Here is a 26,932-nt window from a genome sequence, read left to right on the forward strand (position 1 = left end):
TCAGGGGTTTTAAGGGCGGCACCTGACAGTATGTGGAACACGCCCATCATGCCTGTTCCCAAACCGGGTAGAAAAGACTGGAGGATGGTACACGACCTCCGGGAGATTAACTTGGCTACCAAGACTATCGGGAGACCAGTCCCAGACCCATATGTAGCACTTAGGGCTCTGAGTCCGGAGCACGAATACTATACTGTCATTGATCTGGCAAACGCATTCTTCTGCTTGAAATTAGCTGAGGAATGCCAAGACTGGTTCACTTTCACTTACCAAGCACATCGGTACACATACACTAGATTACCTCAGGGTTATAAGGACAGTCCAGGACTGTTCAATCAGGCCCTTAGCGAAATCCTAATGAAATTAAAGCTCCCGGAAGATGTTACACTGATTCAGTATGTAGACGACCTACTATTAGCAGGGAAAACGCCACATGGGTGCCTGACAGGGCAGCCAAACAGGTTACTGGTTATCATGAACATATACAGGGGATGATTTTGAGGTCCCATAACAAAAAAAATGAATCTGAAACTAAGGAGACTTGTAGCAGATTGAATGACTACACAGATGAGTTTTGTGGAGGAAGAGTGCTGTACAACTGGCTCCCCGCTAACTGGGATGGTCGGTGTGCTCTAGTAACCCTTAATGCGCCAGTGCTGATTGTCAAAAGGCAGGAGGGAGACGAGGATTCCCTAGAATTGCGCCACACAGAGAGTTGGCTGTGGAGAAAAAGGAGGAGTGTTGGACTCTTGGGGCCGGGAGGAAGGAACCCTGATGGGGTATGGATTGATGCCATTGGCCAAGCCCGGAATATTCCGGACGAATTTAAGTTAGCCGATGAGATTGCAGCTGGGTTTGAAAGCTTTCCTGTTTTTAGTGCAATATTTCCCATCACTGTAAATAAGAATGTTAATAGGATCAACCTTATTCACTATAATGTCCAGCGCCTTGCAAATTTGACCAGGGACGTTGTTGAGGCAATACATCAACAACTGTCAGAAACTTCCCTTATGACACTTCAGAATAGGATAGCGATTGATATGGTCCTGGCAGAGAAAGGTGGAGTGCGTGCTATGTTTGGAGATCTATGCTGCACTTCTATCTCTAATAACACAGGGCCAGATGGATCACTCACTAAGGGGTTAACGAAACTTAGGGCATTGGCGAAAGAATTAAAAGCCCAGTCTGGAGTCTCCAATCCTGTTTTATCCTGATTACAGGGAGTGTTTGGGAGATGGAGCACATTGTTAGGACAACTTTTGCTGGGTTTGTTCATTTCTGTATCAATTTTTATCACTTGTGGCTGTTGTTGTATTCCATGCATTCGAACGCTGGTCACGAGGACCATAGAGAAAGCCTTTGCTGACCGTGATGAACTGCCTCCGAAATATCAAGCTGTGCAGGCTGTGGAGCAAGACTATCTCACATTACAGGAGGCGGAGAAAGTTGCTGAGATCGATCTGGAGTCTGAAGGGGAATGTGATGGGAAGGAGGGATTGTGAATTAGATTGTTACACATATAATTTTAACCTTGCTTGTAACCTAAATATTATAACCTTGATTGTAACCCAAATATTATAACATTGATTGTAACACAAACATTATTAATCAGATTGTAGAACAAGTATTATGAATTAGATTGTAGACCATATGTTAACTTGGGAATTTACTAATGTACGGGGGGTTAGCTAGTTTTTTGCTTGGGGGCAAATGGGATGAAACTTGTAAACGGGCAATGGGATCGGGGTGACGGATGGGGGGTGTACGCAAAGGAGGGTTGGGGGAGCCCTCGCCCACCAGCCGAACTGCCCTGTGAACAGAACCCGTATAGAGCTTGGCAATAATAGGCGAACTAAGGTAACGCGGTGGTAGCATAGTCAGGGCGAGATTGTCCTCTAAAGAGGACAAAGGAGGGATTGTAAGGTAAAACATCATGAGATGGGAATGTGTAGGGAGTTACCCTGTACAGGGCAGTAACAAGAAGGGGAGGTGTCCTTGTACTCCTGTTAGGTAAAACATCATGAGATGGGAATGTACAGGGCTGTAACAAGATGTAAATGCATCCTTGTACTTACAAGATAAGAGAGACATTGATGGATTGAGAGGCAGGAAGCTAGCAGGGAAAGGATAGCAACAGTTTTAGTCATTGGACAAGTAATGATATGATGATGTTCTAAGCATGTATCCAAGGGTATAAAAAATCACCATTTTGCTGATAACGGCAGAATGCATTCTCCGACTAACTTTGTTAGTCGCAAGTGTTACAATCCGGTAATAAAGAACAAAGAACCCTGATTTCGACTCAGCCTGGTGTTTGTCTCACTCATTCATGAACAAAGCAGACCTAACAATAGGGGGACAGCAGAGAGGAAAGGTCAGAATCAGAATCAGAATGTATTATCAGGAATATGAGTTATGAAACTTGTTTTGCTGCAGTATCACAGGGGCAAACATTGCTATAAATTACATTTGAAATAAATAGATCAGTGAAAAGAAAAGATGAGGTGGTATCTCAGGCTCATTGTCAATTCAGAAATCTGATGGCAGAGGATACTATTGGGTGTTCATCTTCATTATCCTTCCTGGTGGTAGCAGTGAGAAGAGGTTATGGCCTGGTTGGTGAGGGTCCTTGAAGAGTCTGCTTTTTTGAGACATCACCCCTTAATGGAGTCAAGACTAATACCCATGATGGCGAAGTTCACAACTCCCTGTAGCCTTTTCCTGTTGTGTGCATTGGCACCTCCATACCAGGCAGTGATGCAACCAGTCAGAATGTTCTCCACGGTCCACCTGTAGACCTTTGCAAGAATCTTTGATGATGTACCCAATTTCCTCAAACTCTTCACAAAGTGTAGCTCCTGGCGAGCCTACTTCAAGTGAAAATTGACTGGGGGAGCAGAGACTTGCTCTGAGTTCAGAGCTGGGGGAAAGGAGACAGAACGGGTAGGGGAAAGAGAGAGATTCAGATCTAGAGGAGACATGGGTGGGAGATGTTAGCAATATTATCTTTCCATTTTAAGGACACTGAAAAGACCAGCTGAGTTCCTCCAGTATTTTGGTGTGTCTTTAGTATAATCACAGCACCAGCAGACTTTTGTTTTCACTCAGTTCATTTGATCCACTGTAAAATCTCGTCAAGGGGTGCTTACGCTGAAGAAGTTCACCTCCTCTCTTCTGTGAGAGTCTCTCTCACTGCTCCCTATCTGCACTTCCTGTTGCTCTCAAGCTCTACGACTATGCTCTCACCCATACCTTCTTCCACAGTCACATGTCTTTCCTGGCTACTTGTCTCAGCCACCATCTGGTGCCATGCGGATTCCAGCTCCATTTCCAAGACTTCCAGTTTTGCCCCCATGGAGATCTCGGGTACCTGCACTGCATTGATCCTATTCTCTTCGCTTCTTCCGCCATATCCACGAACTATCCTCAGCTCGATGTGCAGGTAGCAGCAGATCCTCACTCTCTCACTACCACATCTCTGCACCTCACATGTCACAATCTGCCACGAACCTCTCCTACACTTCATCCTCCACCAGAGCCATACATTAAACCACTGATTCCATGCACACCTGGCATCCAGCAAGGATAGGAAGCTCAGTTCCTAGAGAATGCCACCTCAGAGATCTCCCACGCAGTTCTCCACTCTGGCCCTGGCAGTTTACAGGACAGAGCTCCTGATGTGGCTCTCCACCATGGTGACCTACAGGACTGAGCTCCTGACTTGGGTCTCCATCTTGGCCCTGGTGACCTACAGGATTGAGCCTACAATGTGAACTTTCAACCTGAATGACTTTGCAGCTAACTTACATGGGGCAAAGATCTTTTCTAAAGTAGACCTTGTGCAGGGATATCATCAGATACCAGTGCATCCAGATGATATCCCCAAGCCCGCCATCGTCACCCTGTTTGGTGTCTTCAAATTCCTTCGATTGCCGTTTTGGCTGAAGAACGCTGCAAAGACCTTCCAGCAACTAATGGATGCAGTGGACTGAGACCTGGATGGCAGCTTCTATGTACCTGGACGATATCCTTATGGCAAGCAGGAACCAACAACAACACATGATGTACCTCCGCAACCTCTACACCCAGCTGAGTGAGTTCGGCCTGATGATCAACCCAGCCAAATATCATTTCAAGTTGGAAGCCATCGACTTCCTAGGCCATAGGATAACCAGGGAAGGAGCCACACCACTACCCAGCAAAGTGGAGTTTTCTAGGTCCAGCGTGATGAAGGGAGTACAGGAGTTCATGGGGATGATCAACTTCAACCACAGGTTTATCCCCTCAGCTGCCCGGATCATACGGCCTTTGTTCACCCAGATGGCAAGCAAGGCGAAGGACATCACATGGAGTCAGCAGAGGCCTTCAAGAAAGCCAAGGAAGCTTTGGCAGGCACCGCTCTTCTGGCATACCCCAGGTCAGATGCTCCAACAGCCCTGATGGTTGATGCCTCAGAAATGGTGATCGGCAGAATTCTGGAGCTGCAGATCAAAGGAAGTTGATGGCTGCTGGCTTTCTTCAGCAAACATTTGTGGCCTCCGGAAATGAAGTACAGCACTTTTGACTGAGAGCTACTGGCGCTGTACTTAGCCATCCATCACTTCAGGTACTTCTTAGAGGGCAGGTCTTTCACGGCCTTCATAGACCACAAGCCCCTGACTTTCACCTTGGCTAAAACCTTGGACCCCTGGTCAGCCCGCCAGGAATGACATCTGTCTTACATCTCGGAGTACACCACAGATGTAAGGTACATCTCCAGCAATGATAACGTGATGGCTGATGCACTGTCCAGGCAAAGTATACACATGCTATCAAGGGGAGTGGACTTCATGGCACAGCAGAGCGACAAGGAGATGCCCCAATACAGGACTACCATATCGGGACTGTAGCTCCAGGACATCCCAGTCGGCAAAGGTAACACCACCCTCCTGTGCGATGTGGCCACTGGCCAGGTCAGATGTATCACCCTTGGAGATGGCAGGTTTTCGATTCCATCCACAGACTGGCGCATCCGTCCATCAGGATCATGATCCGGCTGGTGACCAGCAAATACGTGTGGCATGGATTGCAGAAACAGGTTAGTGGGTGGGCGAAGGCATGCATGCAGTGCCAAACAACCAAGGTACAGCGGTATACCAAGACCCCACTTTAGCACTTAGAGCCTGCAAAACAAAGATTCGACCATATCCACGTGGACATAGTAGGACACTTACCAGTATCCCAGGATTTTTGCTACCTGTTCACGATGGTTGACCACTTCACCACATGGCCAGAAGCAGTCCCACTGGCAGAATGTCCACAACCTCATGCTCCAGAGCCCTTATCTTGTCCTGGGTGGCACGGTTCAGGTTGCTGTCCCACATCACACCCAACAGAGGGGCTCGGTTCACCTCCAGCCTGTGGTCCGACCTCGTCAGCCTATAGGGTGCCCAGCTGCACCACACGACAGTCTACCACCTACAGTCAAATAGATTGGTGGAGTGCTTCCAAAGGTACCTCAAGACTGCGCTCATGTCCAGACTCCAAGGACGCAACTGGGTAAACGAGCTACCATGGGCACTGTTGGTGATCTGCACGGCAGCCAAGGAGGACCTCAACACCTCTTCAACTTAACTTGTCTACGGAGCTCCACTGGTGGTCCTGGGGGAATTTATACTGCCCCCAGGCAGGCAGCAAGATGACTCTGCAGCATTCCTCAGCTGGCTAAGGGAAAGAGTCAGCAACCTGGCCCCAATTACACCTTCCAGGCATGGACATGTGGGGCCCAACATACTCAAAGATCTACAGGACCATGGGTATGTTTCATTCACAGGGATGCACATTATCCACCATTGCAGAGTCCATACGAAAGTCCATTCAAGCTCATCTGTAACAACGGAGCCACATTCAAGCTGGAGGTCGGAGGCAAAACGGAGTTCTTCAACACAGACAGGCTAAAGATGGCAAACCTGGACTCTGCATTCCCAGTCAAGACACCAGCATCACACCGGAGAGTCTGCGGAGACTCTGCCTCCAGCATCAAGAACAACACCATTGGTTCTGGGGGGGATCATGTGGCAATCAAGCTGGTGCTTCGGGCAGCAAGCACAACTAAACGCCAGCAGCCAGTGCAGCGGCACTGGCCCCAACAAGTGTACCGGCCAGCAGATGGCAAGGGCAGCTTAAAGGCCAGCGACCCCAAAATGGCCCTGGCCTTGCTGCACAGCCAACAGTCAGGGGAAGAAGGGATTGTTATGCAAGACAGTACCTGCATGCGAGAAACCCACTTTTGTTACGTGAATCGTGACGTCAGTAAAAGGGGTAAATGGTAGGAATGTGGCAAGAACAAAAGTTGGGTCTGAGCCCCTAATAAATCACAGAGTTTAACCTGACTGCACTACGCGCGCGCGTGTGTGTGTGTGTGTGTGTGTGTGTGTGTGTGTGTGTGTGTGTGTGTGTGTGTGTGTGTGTGTGTGTGTGTGTGTGTGTGTGTGTGTGTGTGTTCCTTTGAGTAGCATGTGGCTGCATGCTCTTCCTTCAGCATTATGCCTTTTATGTGTAAATTTGACTGGGTACCACCTTGTGTCTGGAGCCTGTGATAACATTTATTTTATGTTTATTTTGGATGGCAACTTAATCCATGTTGTCCTATCAGGATATTGTACACTTAAGGACATAAAACATTACAACACAGGAACAAGTCCTTCAGTCCTCATGTCTGTTGCAAATACTATGGCAAAATTAAACTAAATTTTGCTGCTCGCAATCCCCAACCAAGTGAAGCAGCCATGATGTGCTTGGTCAGGCTTGTTCCTGATTCCCCAAAAGTCCTGCAGGTCCCATTTCCAATTACCAAAGTTACCAGACCTCATTAAATATCTCTTTGAAGTATTTTCTAGTCCCAATCAAAATTCCTTCCAGCTAAACACAATCTGCTGGAAGAACTGAGAGGTCAAGCAGCATCAATAGGAAAAAAGAAATGGTTGATGTGTTGGGCCAAACCATTTTATCAAGACTGGGAATGTGGAGAAGGGACGTTGGTGTAAAGAAGACAGACTGGGAGGGGTAGGATGAGGCCCCATGTGGGATTGGTAAACCAGATATAAGCAAAACGTGACAGACACAGAGGCAATAGACTGGTAAATGCAATGTCAGACAAGGGGGGGGTAGGGGAGAGGGAGGGGGTGGGGGAGGGAGAGAGAGAGAGAGAGAGAGAGAGAGAGAGAGAGAGAGACAGACAGACAGACAGACAGACATAGAGAGGCAAAAAGCATGGAAGGGAAAGATAGAGGAAGATGAGTCATCTGGAGTGGAGTAGGTGAAGACAAAGGCTGCCAGTACTGGAATCTGAAAGAAAACTGTGACAGTTGTAGTTAAAAAAAAGATGCCAGATGGAACCAAAGGGGTGGAGGGAAGAGGGAGGGGGGGAGGGATGGAGAGAAGAAGAATCCAGTGGGGAAATGAGGGTGTAGGGGGGTGGAATCAAAGGGGAATATAGTGCTATGGGCCCAGAGGACCCCAAAACCCAGCAACAATAGAAATTCACTGACAAATGGTTACTTAAACTAAAGTTACTTTAAATTTTCTTTAAACATTAAAACAGGATCAAACTTTAACCTATTACTATTAACTTAATCTAACTTCTAATTCTAAACACACATTTATGTAATGTGCACAAGTTCAGAAAAGTTCTTTGATTCACAGTCCAATCTCACTTCAAACTCCTCCAAGTTCACTGGTATCAGGCAATTCTTATACTGTGCACAGAATTTAACATTTATGAATTTTCACCAAGCTTTGGTGCTTGAAAGGTGATTGGTTACTGCTCAGGAAGATTATTGTTGGTTTCAGAGAGAACTTTGTTGCTTATTGGTCATACACAAACTGATTCCCTCTGATCAGCTACTTCAGTGTCTAGCCAAAGAAACGTGCCCTATCAGGGTTTTCCAAATGATAACCTCTTCTTCTGCAGAACACCACAGAGTTCTTTCTGTTTCCCTTAGTTCAGGTGAAACATTTAAGCCAGCCATTTCCTCTTGTATGGACCACAAGGGTTTTCAACAGGCTGAACTCAGAACTCACAACCTACCTTCAAAATAGGGTTTCAACAAGCTGCCAGCTTGCCATGGCTGCAGAAACCAGCTCTCTCTCTCTCTCTCTCTCTCTCAGAGAAAGCCTGTTTGTTTTTTTTCTCTCTCTCTCTTTCTCTTGAAAAGGGAAGAGCAGAAGGGGTACAGAAAAAGAGAAAAGTGACTTACCTGAAATTAGAAATATCTATGTTCATACCATTGGGCTGTAGAATTCTCAGGCAGAATATGAGGGAGCTGTTGCTCCAGTTTGGGTTGGGCCTTACTCTGACAGTGGACAAGACAGGTCAGTGTGGGAATGCATAGAGAAGCTGAAGTGGCATGTAACCAGAAGCTCAGGATGGCCAAATAGACAAAGCATAGATGCTCTGCAAAATGATCACAAAGTCTGTGTTTGGTTTCACTAATGTAGAGAAGGCCACATAGAGAGCCCAAATGCAGTAGAGAAGTGGTTGGAGATGGTCACCATCTGGTACTTGTGTGATGACATCAATGTTACCAGCAACTTCTCAGACTTTGGATGAATATTGGTTGGTCTAGCTACATGCAGATATGGCTGCTTCAAATGCTGATAAGTTGTAAATCAAATGGAACGTAAAGCAATCATAAGTAAACATCCACATTAATGACTGTAAAGCAGAAGGAAAGTAATTCATGAAGTAGCTAAAGATGCTTGGATACTGCCTTAAGTAACTGTAGCAGTGATGTTCTGGAGTTGGAGTAATCATCTAAACACTGCACACATCTTCCTCTTTGTGAGGTCTGACTCAGCAACAGAAGTGCTTTCCCTGTTTCATACCTTGAAGAATGGCTCAGGCCCAAAACATCAGTTGTATATCTTTACCTCCTCTTGGAGGCTGCGAGACCTGTGGAGTTTCTCCAGCATATCTGTGTTTTTACTACATTCACAGGCTACGAGGGAATCTTAAATCAAGGGCAGTCACTTTTACCTCTGTGGCAGAATTAGGCATTTTCGTCTGTTAGATAAGGTTTGGAACAGCGTGGTCCCAGTAAAACCCAAAATGAACAGCAGTACCTAGTTTACAGCGCGGAAACAGGCCATGTCGACCCTTCAAGTCCGTCTATCTATATACTCTGTCACATTTTAAACTTGTCTATAGCTATGCTAAAGCTTAGGGAGTTGTGGGCTCTGTCTCCAAAATACTCTCTCACTGAGAGGTCTGTCACCTGATGTTGGATATTCTACATTATAACAAGAGTTCTGATTATCTTACCGTTTCTCATCTTCAAAGCTCAAGGCCATCATCTTTATTTGACCGTTAGTTATTAATGATTAATTCGCACTTGATAGCTCCATCAACAACAGCTTTCATCACTTTACCAAAGGCTAAAAGTAGACTGATTGGACAGTAATTAGCTAGATTGGATCCATCCTGCTTTTCTGTGATATGGATATACCTGGCAATTTTTCACAATGTCATGAAGATGCTAATGTTGTAACTGTAAAATAAGTTGCTGACCTATATGACCATAGTAATTGTTGGTCATAGTAACTAGAGCAATGATTTATCTTCTTAAGATGGTTACATTTCTCAAGTTGGGCTGCCTCTGAATATTTTGTGTCTGTAGTTTTAATTACTTTTGTAGATGATTCATTGGCTAAAGAATATCTTCACTAATCCAAAATCCTAAGCAAATTTTTAACGACATGCTTAGAAAAATAATAAGAAAACACTTCTAAAATTGTTTTTGTCAGACATTTCATTTTATGATTGCACAATAATTTTCAATCATTTTTAAAATTATGAAAACATCAGATTTTCACTCAAGGATTATTCAAATTTATTAAACAAAAGATGAGTAAGTAAATGCACAAAGTATTATGTACAACAACATTAACTCAGAGTAAAACATTGGAAAATTAGCTTCCATGCTCATTTTTGCAGAAAATTTTAATATTATATTTTTATGATCTTACCTTCAACCTTGACACCTAGATCCTATGAGCTTATGAGACACAGTATAACGCAAATCAAAATGTTGGACAGTTTCTATGAAGTAAATATCCCAAAAAAGGGCACGACCTGGATTTGAATAACTACATTCCTAACTAAATGACTGGCAAACATACTTAACAAATCATACAAAATGAACATGGTCTGGTTACTCACTCTTGCCTTTCAATGAGACACCCAGACCGGATTGAACGACAACATTTATTTTGCATTAGATTGGGAGGTTGATTTTAACAATAGTTGGTTTTTAAAAAGTATTCCCTAAATACAGAGATGGCCAATCTTTTAATTTTTAATTTAGACATACAGCAAGGTAACAGGCCATTTCGACCCACAAGTACGTACGGGGGGTGTATGTTAATTGTGCGGAACAAACTTGTGGGCTGAAATGGCCTGTTACCATGCTGTATGTCCAAATTAAAAATTAAAAGGTTGCCCTAGAATCTTGAAAGCTTCACACCAAAAGCTGCCAACAATTACTTTGCTCATTGGACCTCCAATTTTGTGGGTGTCATTTTTTTTTAAATGTTGACATACAGCACAGTTATAGACCATTTCAGCCAAGGGTCTAAGCTGCACAATTTACACCCCATTAACCTACAGCCCCGGTTTGTTTTGAAGGGTGGGAGGAAACCAGACCCCCCGGAGAAACCCCACACAGACATGGGGAGAACATACAAACTCCTTACAGACAGCGTGGGACTCAAATCCCGATCCAGTCCCAATCCAAGGCATTGTAAAGGTGTTGCGCTAACCACTACACCAACCATGCTACCTTTACGCCATTGTGATATCAGCACGCCTTCCTGAGAAGAAACAACTTGGTTCAGAAGACTAGATTAGATTTTCCACCTGCCAACTTTCAAAATTATAATTTTAACACCAACTGTGATTTCCTTCCCCTTGTCCTAATCTTTCTCGTCCTCCTTAAATCTTGACCCTCAGCAGGAAGAGAAAGTCGGTTCCATGGTAACCGAGCTGAAAATCACCACCCATGTTTTCCTGTTTGGAACTTGCCATTCCAAAGTTCAATAGTTTGAGATTTTTCCCATCGAAAATTCTTATTTCTATTTCATCATCCATAAATTTTGCTTTAATAATCCAGTAATAGCATGCAGTTCAGTTTTGTGAAGCAGTGTTCTAATCCCACAGAAACATATCAATGACACAAAGTCAAAAACAAAACAAATTTGCATTGTCACCTGCCTGACTAAACATTTGCAATGAGACAAACTACAGTTTATGCAAACAGACAGTAATTCAGTTACCTCAGTGACACATGACCTGCACATAAATGATAATGTGAAACAACACATCATCCCAGGACATGACCATTCATTTTAGAAGCTATGCTCAGTTTTGGAAATGATCCTCATTAAGACATTCTGCCAGATCATCTTTAACAAGAAATCTAATTGGATCAGAAATGACTTTATCACATAAATCGCAGAAGCTGAAGTAAAATCTCAGAAATACAAGAAATGCAGTTGCTGGAATCTTGAGCAAACTAAGAGAATCAGCAGATTGGGCAGCATCCATGGACAGAAATGGACAGTCAACATAAAATCTCACCAGCATTGTCCACTCAGACACAGAAGCCAGTTTTCATCACACACATCTTCCCCTCTCATTCCTTCTCCACCTTCAGCAGGGACTGCTCAGTTCATGACTCCTTCATCCCTTGCCACTAATTTCCCTATATGCCTACCTGTGACCGCAGGAAGTGCTACACTTGCGCTCACACCTCTTTCCTCACCAACATTCAGGGCCCCAAACAGTGCTTCTCAGTGAAGTAACATTTCAACTGTGTAGTAAAACACAAAAATCTGTAGACACCATAGTTGAAGTAAAAACACATGATGCTAGAGAAACTCAGCAGGTCAAACAGAGTCCATTATGGAGCAAAAGTAAAAATACATAATGACATTTCGAGCTTGAGTCCTTCAAAGTATGGAAAAATGTTAGCAGGCGTCTGAGCAAAAGAGTGGGGGGGGGGGGGGAAGATGTGGTCACAATGACAGGAGGTGATAGGTGGAGAAGGGAGGGAGGGGACAGCAGCAATCAAGGGGAGGAGGGATGGCTAGGCGAAGGCAGGGGAAAGGAGGGAGGAGAACTGGAAAGGGGAAGGGAAGGAGAAACCGGAAAAGTAAATGTAATTGCCATCCAACCAGATACCAAACCTCCACAAATGCATGAGGAAATAGAGGCACTGACGTGCTTTCTTCACAACACCATTAGTGTGTTGGGTCCAGGAAAGATCCTTTGAGATAGTGAGTCTCAAGAACTTAAATTTATTCACCCTCTCTACCTCTCATCTCCCAATGATCACTGGATTGTACACCTCTGGTTTTCCCTTCCTGAAGTCAACATTCAGCTTCTTGGTTTTGGTGACAAAGGTTGTTGATGGTGAACCATTCAGCCAAGTTTCCATCTCCCTCTTGTACGCTGACTCATCATCCCTTTTCATACAACCCACTACCATGGTTTCATCAGCAAATTTGTAGAATGTGTTATCGTCGTCCTGAATGACACAGTCGTTGGTGTGAGAAGAGCTGGGGGCTAAGAATGCAATCCTGTGGTGCTCTGTTATTGATGGGGATTGTGGAGATGTTACCAACCCTCACTGATTGTGGTCTGAAGGTGAGGAAATCCAGGATCCAACTACACAGTGGAGTGTTGAGTTCCAGGTCTTGGCGTTTGATGATCAATTTTGAGGGAATGATTGTGTTAAATGCCAAACTGTAGTCGATAAAGAGAATCCTGATATATGCATCTTTTCTCTCCTGGTGTTCCAGGGCTTTGTGTAGAGTGCAATGTTGGTAATAATGAGACCATTCACTTTTGTAACGAAAAATAAAAGATCAGATTTTAATTTAAATAGTGAAAGATTGCAAAATCCTGACTTGAAGTGCTTGTGCCTGAATGGTTTGCTCACATTAACATGTTGGTTTGCAGGTGGAACAGGTAATCAAGAAGGCAAATGGAATGTTAGCCTTTATTGCTAGAGGGATTGAATTAACAGCATCGAAGTTCTGCTGCAACTTTATAGGCTACTTTTGAGGCCACACCTGAGATAGGATATAATGGTTTTGATGTGGTGCAGAGGGTGCTCACCAGGTTGATTCTAGAGGGGGTTAGCTTATGTGAAAAGATTGAGTCATTTGGTACAACACTCATTGGAGGGATTGTGACAGATTATGTTATATTAGAGAGAGAGAGAGACCCTATTTTGAAGACGGCTTGTGAGTTCTTAGTTCAGCTTGTTCAAAGTCCTTGTGGTCTATACAAGAGGAAATGACTGGCTGTATAATGTTTCGCCTGAGATAAGGGAAACAAAACAACCTCTGTTGTGACCTGAAATAAAGAGGTTATCATGTGGAAAACCCTGATGGGGCAAGTTTCTTCAACAAGACACTGAAGTGGCTGATTGGAAGGAATAAGTTTGTGTGTGTCCAACAAGCAACAAATCTCTCTCTGAAAACCGACAAGAACCTTCCTGTGTGGTAACCATTTACCTTTCAAGCACCAAAGCCTGGTGAAGAATTATAAATCTTAAATTCTGTGCACAGAATAAGAATTGCGTGATACCCGTGAACTTGGAGGAGTCCTAAGTGAGATTGAACTGTGAATCAAATAACTTTTCTGAACTTATTACTTATACGGGTGCTTAGAATTAGAAGAGGGTTAAGTTAATAGTTAATAAGTTAAAATTTAATCCTGTTTTTATGTTTAAAGAAAATTAAAAGTAACTTTTGTTTAAGTAACCTTTTGTCTTGATGAATTTCTAATGCTGCTGGGCTTTAGGGTCCTCTGGGTTCACCACAGGATCAATGGAAACATGCAAAATTATGAAAGGGATATATACTGGTAGGTGAGATTAGAACTGGAGTACATAGCCTCAAGATTTGGGGGAGAAGGTTTAGGACAGAGATGAGAAGGAACTACTTTTTCCAAAGGGTTGTAAATTTGGGGAGGTCTATACCCAAATGTGGTGTGTAGAGGAAACGTGACCTCTCTGCCTGTCTGGAATGTGTGCATTGTGGGTGATCACATGTACTCCCTATATAAAACCTATTCGGAAGTCACAACACTGATCAATCAAGGTTGGACTCTGGCCACCCATTAGTGTACACCTTGCCATTGGCTAATTTAAATCACCTCAGGTCATTATTGGCTAGATGCCCAGATCAGAACAGTATAAGGCTCCAATGCACAGCACATTCTTTCTCTCTGCCTCATGGTCGAAGCCCCGGTCATTGCTTCAGGTCACTACTGTGGATATTGCTGGAAGTGTCGCAAGTAAGGTGTGCACTACACTGAAGCTGAGCCATAGTATTGTGATAGGTCAATACTTGCAGAGAGTTACACCCCAGATGGTACAGGGAACCAGATGTGTACAAGAGTTCTTGTTTGTACTGTGTGTTTTCAAGTATGTGAGCATGTCGAAGCATGTCAAAGGCACTGGGAGCCTGGACTGTCTGGCTTGAGCAGAGCTCTGGCATTTTAGAATTGTTGTGAAATGTTTATGTTTGCTATTGTTGGAGTCCAACCTAGGTCCAAAGTGAATATCTACATCATTGCTTAAGTGAAAAAGTAATCGAATACCGTTTAACGTTTAATGTTCTCCCTGTTTGTCTCCTGTCCTTACAGACAGCGTGGGACTTGAACTGGTCCAATCCTGATCACTGGTGCTGTAAAAGCATTGTGGTAACTGCCGCTATGATAGAAACATGCAGTGTGAGATTGGGCCACTAACAAGTTGAAGGCTGTGGAGGGAAGATTTCCTGCTGTTACAAGATCTGTAACAGTTTGGTAGATTGGGAATTCTACCAAAACCAGCAGCAGAAAAGAGAGAAATTTATTATGAATGTAACTGATAATTGATATCAATTTAAACAGCAGGAGCTACACATACAGGAAAAGAAATTAGGGTAGCTTGGCTAAGTGTGGGACATCTGGAGAGTGAGAATGAGGAAATAATGTCAAGAAGCAAGGGTATGGCAGTCAATTTAAATCAATATTTTGTGTCAATCTTTATTGTGGAATTGAAATAGCTTAAAACATCCCAAAGAGAATGGATGGGCTAGTTTTAAATAGGAGGAAAGAACTTATGACAATTCTTATCACAAGGGAAAAAAATTCAAAAGACACTGGGACTCCATAGTCTACATTCAAAGGTTAACTTGTGGAAGAATAAGTTTTATGATTATGCTTAATAAAGGGTTAATGTATTAGGTAAGGATTTTAGTTACTGCAAATGTGGGAATATAATTGCTTTTTAACATATGTGCCGAAATGAGATAGGATTATCCATAAGAATGTCAGTATGTCTTGGGGATAAGGAACACTTTGATCTTCCCAGTCAATTCTAGACATTACAAGGTAACATAATGGTGAACACAAAATGCAGCTGGAGTGAAACTTGTAAGGGTCTCATAAAGACCCCTGCCCAACTTCTATATAAATGTATGGAGAACAATCCGGTACTTTGAATGTTGAACTCTTTCTTGAACCCCCTCACTCCCACTAGCATAACAAATGGTTAATAAATAAGCTGTTATATGTTTACTTGGTTCTGTGGCATTTTCTGTTGTGTTTCTTTGCAGTCGGCTGACTTTAACATTGGCATAGTCGGCAGGATCTTGCCAGGACAGAAGTCACTTCAGACTGAGTAAGAGGCTATCAGCATTTGGGACACTGGAGGGAGGATAAAGAGGCACCTTCAGATCCATTGTATCTGCCTCCCACCCCGGTTTCCGGGAACACTGTGGTCCCCCGAGGTCGATCTGGTTCCCTACAGAGATCTAGAAAAGAACCCAGAATAACAAAACATACATGTCTGTGAAATATATGGTATAAGATTTAAGATTAGGCATAACTACAATAGTTACATGGTATACTATTGTAGAATAAACAGATTATTTGAATGAACTGATACAGAATTGCCTGATATTAAATTTTAATTCGACAGGTTGGCTAGAGAGGCCCAGGTAAAAGATTAATTTGTAAGATAGGCAGGAGATTATGGACAAGTCCGAGAAAAGAATAGAATTTTTGCTTGTTGTCGCATAGATTTGTAAGCCTGGGTAAATTTTAATTGTGAATATCATTTTGGAAATCAGGCTAGGTAAATGACCTTGGACAAAAATGATGGGTGCACCCCAGTACAATAAATGTGTTATTTGTATCCAAAGCATGGTAAAGAATTTTGACAGCTGTCTGCAGCATTAATAAATAGACTGTGATAAATATGATCCATATGTGATATTGAAAAAACAGAACAATTACTATTGGAGAAAAACATAGGAAAGAAATGGAGAAAATGTACACAAGAATGGCATATTTTTAAAGAACAAAGCCGGAGGAAAAAAATTCAAGTCATAGAGGGATAGTGTTATGTACAAAGGAGGGTGCACCCAAAGATTGGGAGGTCCTGCAAGCTGAGTGTGAGAGAGATGACAATCAAGAGAAAAATAGAAAAATAATGAGAACAGAGCTAGGTGCCAGATGGTTAACAAACAGAAGATGATAAAAGAACACCTCAGGGACCCAATGTCAGGCATGGTGACCCTGATCTTACAGAATGATGAGGATGAAGAATCAAAAAGATTCCTTATGGGCAAGACCACCCCCATATGTACCTCAGCAGCCACAATCCGCGCTATAGCCACCTGCCTTTTGCCTTACTAGTTACGATGAACAGGAGGAGTAGCAGCTAAATGAGGTTTCAGACCCAGTTTTCATGGAGAATTGTTGCTCATTTGGAAAAAGAGATGAAGAAATTTACCTCCCACCTTCTCGAATACTTTTGTTTGTGTAATGATTCTGTGCAGGATATGAGGAAGAAAGGATTTTAAAAATTCGAACTGAATGTATTATCAACAGTAATTTGAAACTTGCCCTCTAGAGTGCTTCACTCATAATGGAATGAATCTCTTTTTCTTTTTTTTATATAAATTAACATGCTGCAATGTATTTGCTTCACTAGTGCTTTGTCGAATTAAATTGGGAGACACAAATTACAGGTCAATTATCAATTCAATGTAAAAGCCAATTGATGCAGTGGGCTTCACAGCTATTGGACATTAAAGTGACAGTTAAGAAATGTTGTTAATAGCCCACCATGCTCCCGACAGAAGTAAAAATGCAATGAGTTTTTTTTAACTATATCAGATCAACTCAAAACCTTCATGGGACTCAATCTCAGAACTAAGTTTTGATTCCTGAGGTGGTGGTTGGGGTGGGGGGGGTGAGGTGGCAATGAAAATACTGCAAGATCCCATACTGTTGTATTAAGAACTTAGACAGCACTGGCCCCAGCCAGTTGATCAGATGAATATCATGCTCGCAGCACTAGCTGATAGTTTAAAGCGACCTATTGATATGAGTAAAGTATTGGAATGCAAGCCCCTCCCCAAAGAAAGGGCACAGGAATTTTGGGAGTGCTTTATTGTAGCACACCAGGCTTATGCAGAGATCAGACGTTTAACGATGGCCAGTCCTCAGTTCAACTTAATGTAATTTTTATGCAATGCTGACCAGAAAAAAAACTGCATCATTGGTCAAGACTAAATTAAACTGGTCAGATAATACTAAAGAACAATTTAGAAGAGCGGTGATGGCCTTCTGGCTGAGTGATAAAGAGAGATATGAGGCACCACTGAAACCGAGAGTGAAATATGAATTTCCCTTAAGAACACTGATGAGAGAAGATGATACAAGAGACAATTGGCTGTATTCCAGCGAACCAACACAGGTTCCTGTTCAGTGCTCTAACCCACCTCAGGGGCAAGACTGATTCTAGACAACCAGCTCAGGCACCCAGAGTTTACCTGGTTCCTGCCTTCTCCCCATACCCCCTGATCCCCTTAGCCACAAAGGTCAAATCTAACCTACTCTTAAATAATGACAAAGAACCGGCCTCAACTACTTCCTGCGGCAAAGAATTCCACAGATCCACCACTCTCTGAAAGAAGAAATTTTTCCTCATCTCAGTCCTAAAGAAAACTTCTCCCTTATCCTTAAACTGTAGCCCCTGGTTCTGGTTTATCCCAGCATTGTAAAATGTAATTACACCACTAGGTCAATACATATCACCACAGAAACAACCTTCCTGCGTCTAGTCTGTCTAAACCCTTAAGAATTTTATATGTTTCTATAAAATCCCCCCTCAATCTTCTAAATTCCAGAGAATACAAGCCTAGTCTATCCTTTCTTTTTCTTTTTCAATCTTTTTATTATTATTATAATTTATAAACACATACAGTTCAAAGAGATATAAAAAAAATACATAGTAAGTAATGAATTAATACAGATATTAAACAATAATATTACAGAATAAAAATACATCATAAAAAAATTTTGATCAGTTTAGGGTGTGAACTATCTCTAAAAAAAAGATATAATTAATAACAATATATGAAAAAAGAGAAAAAAAACCCAAAAAAGAAGAAAAAACAAATCTAAATTTTAAAAAAACTTTAAAAAAAACCTACAGATATAGCTAAATCACGCCGATCACTCCGATCTCATCTTACAGCCCAATTATCATACATAATCATAGAAAGAAAACAGAGCCAGATCAACTCACCACAAATGAAAATATTGAATAAATGGTCGCCAGATTAACTCAAACTTAGAAGGGGATTCATAGACAGAGTTTCTAATTTTCTCTAAATTTAAACATAGTATAGTTTGGGTAAACCATTGGAAAACAGTGGGAGGATTTACCTCTTTCCAATTTAATAGTATAGATTTTCTAGCCATTAGTGTAAGAAAAGCAATCATACGATCCGCAGGAAGAGATAAATAAGTCAAATCTATCATAGGTAATCCAAAAATTGCAGTAATGGGATGTGGTTGTAAATCAATATTCAAAACAGTAGATATAATGGAAAAAATTTCCTTCCAATAATTCTGTAAAGAGGGACAGGACCAAAACATATGTGTAAGGGAAGCTATTTCCAATTGACATTTATCACATATAGGATCGATATGAGAATAAAAGCGATGGAGTTTATCTTTAGACATATGAGCTCTATGAACAACTTTAAACTGTATTAGTGAATGTTTTACACATAGAGAAGAAGAGTTTACCAGTCGCAGAATTTTATTCCAATTTTCATTAGAAATATGAAGGTTGAGTTCTCTTTCCCAATCATTTTTAAACTTTTCAAAAGTCCCAGAATTTATTTTTGTAATTATATTATATAATTTAGATATCACACCTTTTGGAGGGAATTTTGAATATAGTATATCCTCTAAAACAGTCGTAGTCTCCCGATTGGGAAAAGAGGGTAAAGTCGAAACTAAGAAACTCCTAATCTGCAAATATCGAAAGAAATGAGATCGAGGTAAATCATATTTCATGGATAATTGTTCAAATGACATGAAAGAGTTATCCAAGAATAAATCCGAAAAGCATGTTATACCTTTAACTTTCCAGAGTAAATAAGCTTGATCAATTAGAGAGGGATGAAAAAGGAAATTTAGTACAATAGGAGTTTCCAAGATAAAATGACTTAGGCCAAAAAATCTCCGGAATTGAAACCATATACGTAGTGTATGTTTAGCCATTGGATTATCAATTTGTTTATATAATTTAGTAAGAGTAAAAGGGAGAGCAGCTCCCAAAATAGAGCTAATTGAAAAATTTTGTATCGGTTTAATTTCTAAATTTACCCAATGGGGATTTAGAGATAATTCTGAATAATTCAACCAATACCTTAAGTAACTAATATTAATTGCCCAGTAATAAATTCTAAAGTTGGGTAATGCCAACCCTCCCTCTAGTTTAGATTTCTGTAAATATTTTTTCCCCAATCTAGGATTCTTGTTTTGCCAGATATACGAGGACAATTTAGAATCGACCTTATCAAAAAAAGATTTAGGAACAAAAATAGGTATAGCTTGGAATATATATAAAAATTTAGGTAAGATCATCATCTTAATAGCATTAATTTGGCCTATCATGGATAGGGATAATGGTGACCAATTGGTAAGTAAACTGCCGATCAGGTCCAATAGAGGGAAAAAATTAGTCCTAAACAAATCTTTATGTTTTTTAGTAAACTTAATCCCTAAATATATAAAATGGTGTCTAGCTATTTTAAAAGGTAAACTATCATAAATAGGGACCCATCCATTAAAAGGGAATAATTCACTTTTATTTAAATTCAGTTTATATCCCGAAAAATTACTAAAGTGGGCTAATAAAGATAAAACTGCAGGAATAGAATTTTCAGGATTGGAAATATATAACAATAAATCATCTGCATATAGTGATACTTTATGAATATCCCTGCAACGAATAATACCAGTAATATTGGGTGCTTCTCTGATAGCAATTGCCAAAGGTTCTAAAGCTAAGTTAAATAATAAAGGGCTAAGGGGGCACCCTTGCCTGGTGCCCCGAAATAATCGAAAATATGGCGATCTTTGGGTATTAGTAAAAACCGAGGCAACTGGGGAATTATAAAGAAGTTTAATCCAAGATATAAATATCGGACTAAAATTAAATTTTTCAAGAACTGTAAATAAATAAGGCCATTCTACTCTATCGAAGGCCTTCTCAGCATCTAGTGAAATAACACATTCTGAAGACTTATGTGAAGGAGTGTAAATAATATTCATCAATCTTCTAATATTAAAGGAGGAATAACGATTTTTAATGAATCCAGTCTGGTCTACAGAGATAATATATGGTAATATCTTCTCTAGCCTTGTCGCTAGAATTTTAGAGAAGATCTTAGAATCAACATTCAACAAAGAAATAGGTCTATAAGAAGAACATTCGGTCGGGTCTTTATTTTTTTTCAAGATTAGAGAAATCGTAGCTCTGTAAAATGATTGTGGTAGTTTACCCAATGTGATAGATTCATCAAACATCTTAATCAGCCAGGGAGAGAGAGTAGAAGAAAAAGCTTTATAAAATTCCACAGAATATCCATCGGGACCTGGTGCTTTCCCCGAGTTCAGTGAGAAAATAGTATTATTGATCTCCGAATCTGTAATGGGTTTACTTAATTCTAAGTTATCTTGAGGTAATACTTTTGGGAATTTCAAATGTTCTAAAAAATTAAACATATTACTAAGGTCTTGAGGGAATTCTGTACTATATAAGGATGTATAAAAATTTTGGAAAGATTGATTTATCTCTTCCTGGTTAACAGTCAGTTCTCCATTCTGTTTGCGAATCTCCACAATTTGGCGTCTAGCTGAAATATTCTTCAGATGATTAGCCAACAGTTTACCCGATTTCTCACTATGCACATAAAAATCAGATTTAGATCTAATTAGCTGGTTTTCAATCGAAGATGTAAGTAACAAATTATATTCCATCTGCAGTTCAATTCTTTGTTTGTAAAGTTCTTCAGTAGGATCAGTCACATATTTCTTATCAATGTCTTTAATCTTCTCAACCAATAGATGAATCTTGTTTTTGATGCATTTCTTCAAAGCTACTGAGTAAGAAATAATTTGACCACGAATATAAGCCTTGAATGTATCCCACAATATTCCATAAGAAATTTCCGTAGTGTAATTTGTTGAAAAGAAAAAGTTAATTTGTTCTTTCATAAATTTAACAAAGTCTAAATCTTGCAATAATGTAACATCAAAACGCCAGTGCTTAATAGTAGAAACAGAGTCTTTGAATTTAAGAGAGAGTTGTAATGGAGAGTGATCCGAAATGGCTATAATGTCATACTTACAAGCAGTTACAAGTGGAATAAAACGTGAATCAATAAAAAAGTGATCAATTCTCGAGTATGAATGGTATACATGAGAAAAAAAGGAAAACTCTTTATCTGTCGGGTGAAGAAATCGCCAAATATCAACAGCTCCAGAGTTAGTAAGGAAAGAGTTAATATATGTAGCCGATTTATTCGGTAGGAGCTGTGAAGGTTTCGACCTATCTAGCAGGGGATTCAGACAACAGTTAGAATCCCCACCCATTATTAAATGATATTCATTTAGATTGGGTAAAATAGTAATCAAAGATCTAAAAAACTCAGGGTGATCTACATTCGGGGCATAAACATTAACCATGACAACCTTAATATTGAATAATAACCCAGTAACCAATAAAAATCTGCCGTTAGGGTCTACAGTGATGTCATGTTGAACAAATGTAATAGAGGGATCAATAAAAATAGATACACCTTGAGTCTTAGAGCATGAGTTGGCATGAAATTGTGGGCCTTTCCAAGATTTAAAAAAACGCAGATTATCCTCCTTCCTCACATGAGTCTCCTGTAAAAAAATAATCTGTGCTTTCAGTCTCTGGAATACTTTAAAGACCTTCCTCCTTTTAAACATGTTGTTTAGACCATTAGCATTCCAAGAGACAAAATTAATGTTTTGATCCATTACTTAGGTCAACCCTCCAGTATATAAAGGGTTAACCAAAGCAGGGACCCATGCGCCCGGAAGAAGAATTAAGATATAAGGAAGGACCGGAAATGACGACGTGTCAGCCATATCTGTAGTTCTAAAAGAAAAATCAAGAAAAAACAAAAGAAAATGAAACATAAGAACCCCTGAAGGAAAAACAAAACCCACCCCCCCACCCACAAAGCCCCCCATCTGACCAGAGAGTGATCAGAGAAAAAAGAAGAGATAATACTAAACCTACCCCCATGTCTTCAGACGGGAGCTCCTAATATTAAGATAAGATCCACCACCTAAACTTATAAAAAGGATAACTCAAGCTAAAATCAAATACTAAATATTGAAAGAAAAATATTTAAAAAGAAATAAAAGAAAAATCGTAATTGTGTAGTACCTACTGATAAAACAAAGTCATAAAGAGTTAAATCATTTTAAAATTAGTTTATGAAGAAAGACAAAGAGAAAATGGCGAATGTAAAAAAAAACCATGAAAAGTTTTAATAAACAAAAGATAAAAAATCGCCATTTTCAGTAATTCAGAAATAAAATAGTAAAGAATATAATCATATTATTAGTATAGATTAATATAAAATTAAACATACACTTATATATTTAAAAAAAAATTTCTCACAGAGGAGAAAGAAAATATATAAAAATGTGTTAAAGATGAACAGGATAATTAGAGCTATAATGATCTATTACTTTTCGAATGGTCAGAAATCAGAATCTGATTATTAACCTGAAAAAGACCAATATCTACCGCATTTTTTAATCGGTCACTCGGGCTGAGAGGTCGCGCTAGACGGGAAATTAGCCGACAGGTAGTTCCGTGCTGCAGACACGGAGTCGAATATTTGACGAGCTTGGTTCTCCGGAGAAATCCTGAGCCTCGCAGGATACAGGAGCGCAGGTTTCAGTTTCTTCTCAAAACATTCGGACATCAGATCTTTAAACAGTCTTCGAGCGCGTACTACCTCCGGACTAAAATCTTCATAGGCTCTTAGACTAAAGCCACGAACAGTCACATTTCCAAGTCTTCTGGCTGTACGAATCAATCTATCCTTTGTACTCACGTAATGCATACGGACCATCACCACTCTGGGTTTGGAAGCTTCAGCATTTCGGTTCCAGATACGATGTACTCTATCAAGTAGCGGTGGATCAGCAGGGAATTCGGATGGGTATGCTTCTTTTAAAAGCTCGGCAAAAAACGTCAGGAGATCTCCTTTCTCAATGCCTTCAGGAATTCCAACCAAACGAATATTTTGTCTTCTGGAACGGTTCTCTGAATCAATGCTTTTCAGCTGGAGTGCTTCTAGTTGTTTAATTGCTTTGGAAAGTTTCTGTTCGACCTCAGTCAGTCTAATCTCTTTTTGTTGAACTTCAGTTTGAAGAGCTGCAATTAAGGTATGTGTTTTTTGGTTTCAGCTTCTGAGGCAATTAAAGCTGTACGAAGTTCAGCTAGGTCTTTTTTGCGACAAACATCTTTGAATTCATCACGAAAGAATTTTAAAAAGTCAGTGAAGGTCATCTCACTTAGTTTACTGTCTGGTTGTTTCTTCTCTCGGCCGTTACCTTCTTCTGCCCGGGTTTTAGCTCGTGTAGCTTTTCCTTCAGTCATTTCTTCAAAATTTTCAGACTCAAGTATAATTCGAGAAATAATAAAGATCTTTCTGACTTCTGTGAAGTTAGTTCAAAGGTGGATACAGGTTAAAAATAGTATATTTTATGGAGCAAAAACCAAAACGTGTTCACTCCATGAGCGCCACCTGGAGACTCAAGCCTAGTCTATCCAACCTTTCTTCATATGCAAGTCCTTCCATCCCTGGTATCAGTCTAGTGAACCTTCTCTGCACCCCCTCCATGGTGAGGATGTCCTTCCTCAGATAAGGAGACCAAAACTGCACACAGTACACCAGGTGTGGTCTCACCAAGGCCCTGTACAGCTGCAGCAGGATCTCTGTACTCCTGTACTCAAATCCTCTTGCTATGAATACCAACATACCATTCGCCTTCCTCATTGCCTTTTGCACCTACATGCCCATTTTCAATGACTGATGCACAGCAACACCCAAGTCTCTCTGCATCTCCCCTTATCCTAAACAGATACCATTTAGATAATAATACTCTTTCCTGTTCTTACCTCCAAAGTGGATAACCTCACATTTATCCACATTATATTGCATCTGCCACATTTTGGCCCACTCACCTAACTTGTCCAAATCACTCTACACCCTCCTAGCATCCTCTACACAGCCAACCTCGCTACCCATCTTCATGTCATCTGCAAATTTTGAGATATTGCTATCTATTCCCATATCTAAGTCGTTGATATATATTGTAAACAACTGTGGTCCCAGCACAGAGACCTGCAGTACTCCAGTAGTCAGTGGCTGCCATTTATTCCTACTCTTTGCTTCCTGTCCATCAACCAATTCTCTATCCATCTTAATACCATGCCTCCTACACTGCACTTTTCAAGTTTATACACCAGTCTTCTGTGCGGAACTTTATCAAATGTCTGGCTAAAGTCCAGATATATCACATCCACTGAATCCCCCCTATCCACTCTACTGGTTACATCCTCAAAAAACTCTATTATATTCATCAGTCATGATGTTCCCTTCATAAAACCATGCTGACTCTGTCTGATGACACCACTACTTTCCAAATTTACTGCAATTGCATCCTTAATAACTGATTCTACCACCTTCCCTACAACTGATGCCAGACTAACTGGCCTGTAGTTTCCTGGTTTCTCACTCCCTCCCTTCTTAAAGAGTGGGCTTACATTGGCCACCCTCCAATCCTCAGGAATTAATCCAGTATCTAAGAAGGTTTGAAAAATTATCACTAATGCATCCACTATTTCCTGGGCTACCTCCTTCAGCACTCTCAGATGCAGACCATCCGGCCCTGGGGATTTATCTGCCTTTAATCCCTGCAATTTAACTAATATAACCTCTTGACTTACAATTATTTCCTTTATTCCCTCCCTCACATTAGATCCCCGATCCTCAACAATTTCCTGAAGATTAGTTATGTCTTCCTTGGTGAAGACAGAGCTAAAGTAGTCATTCAAACAGTCTGCCATACCCTTGTTCCCCATGATTAACTCATAAACTTATCAACAGCCACTTTGAAATTACAGGAAAAAACAATGAAAGTCAGAGTCAAATTTGAAACCTTTGATTCAGTCTCATTTCTTGATGATTTATCTTGAAGTTTTCTATCAGATTCTCTATCTTTATTTATCAATTGGGTCTTCAAGAATGTAATTAAACAATGACTTGTTCTGTTTCAAGTCATGAATCTTCACTTCCAATCTTCTGCATCTTGATAATGCTAAATCCCTTTCTTCAATAACTGCATTCATTTCTTTAGCAGTTATTCCTTTCTTCCTCTTGGTTTTACAAATTCTATTTACAATTAATTCTTCATTCTTTTCAACTGCTTGTCTTTTGGATACTTTGAAAACTGAAGAATCATCAGATTCACTTTTGTTTCCAAGTACAATCCTTTTGGTAATCCAAGGCTTCTTTTTCAACATTTTGTACTCTGAAGTCAGTTGCACCATACTGTCAGATTTGTTTCCAAATATTTATTTCATTCCTGCTTTTGATTTGACTTCACAGAAATAATCACCAGCAGAATTTGCAGCATCTTCTAATGCTTCATTTACATCCATTTTTTATTCAAAACAATTTCTTCTTTACTGATTTAGATGTTCCTGATTTATTTTCATCAATAAGACTTTCTCTAAGAACTGTTTGTATTCTTCTGAAGGTTCTTTGCGTTTCACAACAGATATTGGTTGTTGACTGCTTCTGAGGAATATAATTTTTTTCTTTCTAATGGTCCATTGATAGTCCATCCAAGCATAGTTCTAATAGAGTAAGGTCCATCTCCCTCACTAGGGATTACATCTATTGGTTCCAGTGCCTTTAGTACATTCAAACCAATTAGCTTTTCTACCTCAGAGTTATCTGCTTCTGGCATATAAACCTTTCTCAGATATTTCCACTAAACCACATCACTTTGATATGGGATGTTTCCTTTGTGCACAGGCATAGTCTTCTTTGTATACATGCCTGGAAGAACACAAACATCATCACTGTGTCTTCCAGCAACTTCTAATCCTGAAACCATGTTAGTTTCAATTACTTTTCTTTGCCCCACGGTTTCCAATAGAATCTTCATCTTTTTTTCCTTCATTATTAAAATGTTCAAGATTATAGGTCAAAATGATGCTGTGCTTCCTTGGTCAAGAAATACCTAAGTATGTACTGTTGCATTAGACACAAGATTCCCATCCTTGACGTTAACTTGTACAGGTACTATCGAGAACTTGCAGTTATCTACACCAGCCCCAGTAAGCCCATTTCCCAATACTGAAGCTTCCGTTTCCATCTGTTTCTTTTATCGATGTTTGTTCCTTTTCTGTTTCTTTCTTTTCCTTGAAGATGTGTAGCATTTTGGGATGCTTTAGATTACATATAT

General features: G+C 40.4%; 1 protein-coding gene across 10 annotated transcripts in view; it reads right to left on the reverse strand.

Annotated features, from left to right (window-relative positions):
* The window catches only part of LOC138757088 (zinc finger and BTB domain-containing protein 7C), a 259,055-nt gene that overhangs the window by 205,582 nt on the left and 26,541 nt on the right, over positions 1 to 26,932 (reverse strand). The window contains exon 2 of one of the 10 annotated variants that reach the window (XM_069923845.1): positions 15,612 to 15,739. The exons of the other annotated variants lie outside the window; for them this stretch is intronic. The gene's annotated coding sequence lies outside the window, so the exon portion shown is untranslated. The remainder of the gene's footprint in view (positions 1 to 15,611; positions 15,740 to 26,932) is intronic. 10 annotated transcript variants of the gene reach the window in all.

This window comes from Narcine bancroftii, chromosome 3, assembly GCF_036971445.1.
Source record: "Narcine bancroftii isolate sNarBan1 chromosome 3, sNarBan1.hap1, whole genome shotgun sequence".
NCBI lineage: Eukaryota > Metazoa > Chordata > Chondrichthyes > Torpediniformes > Narcinidae > Narcine > Narcine bancroftii.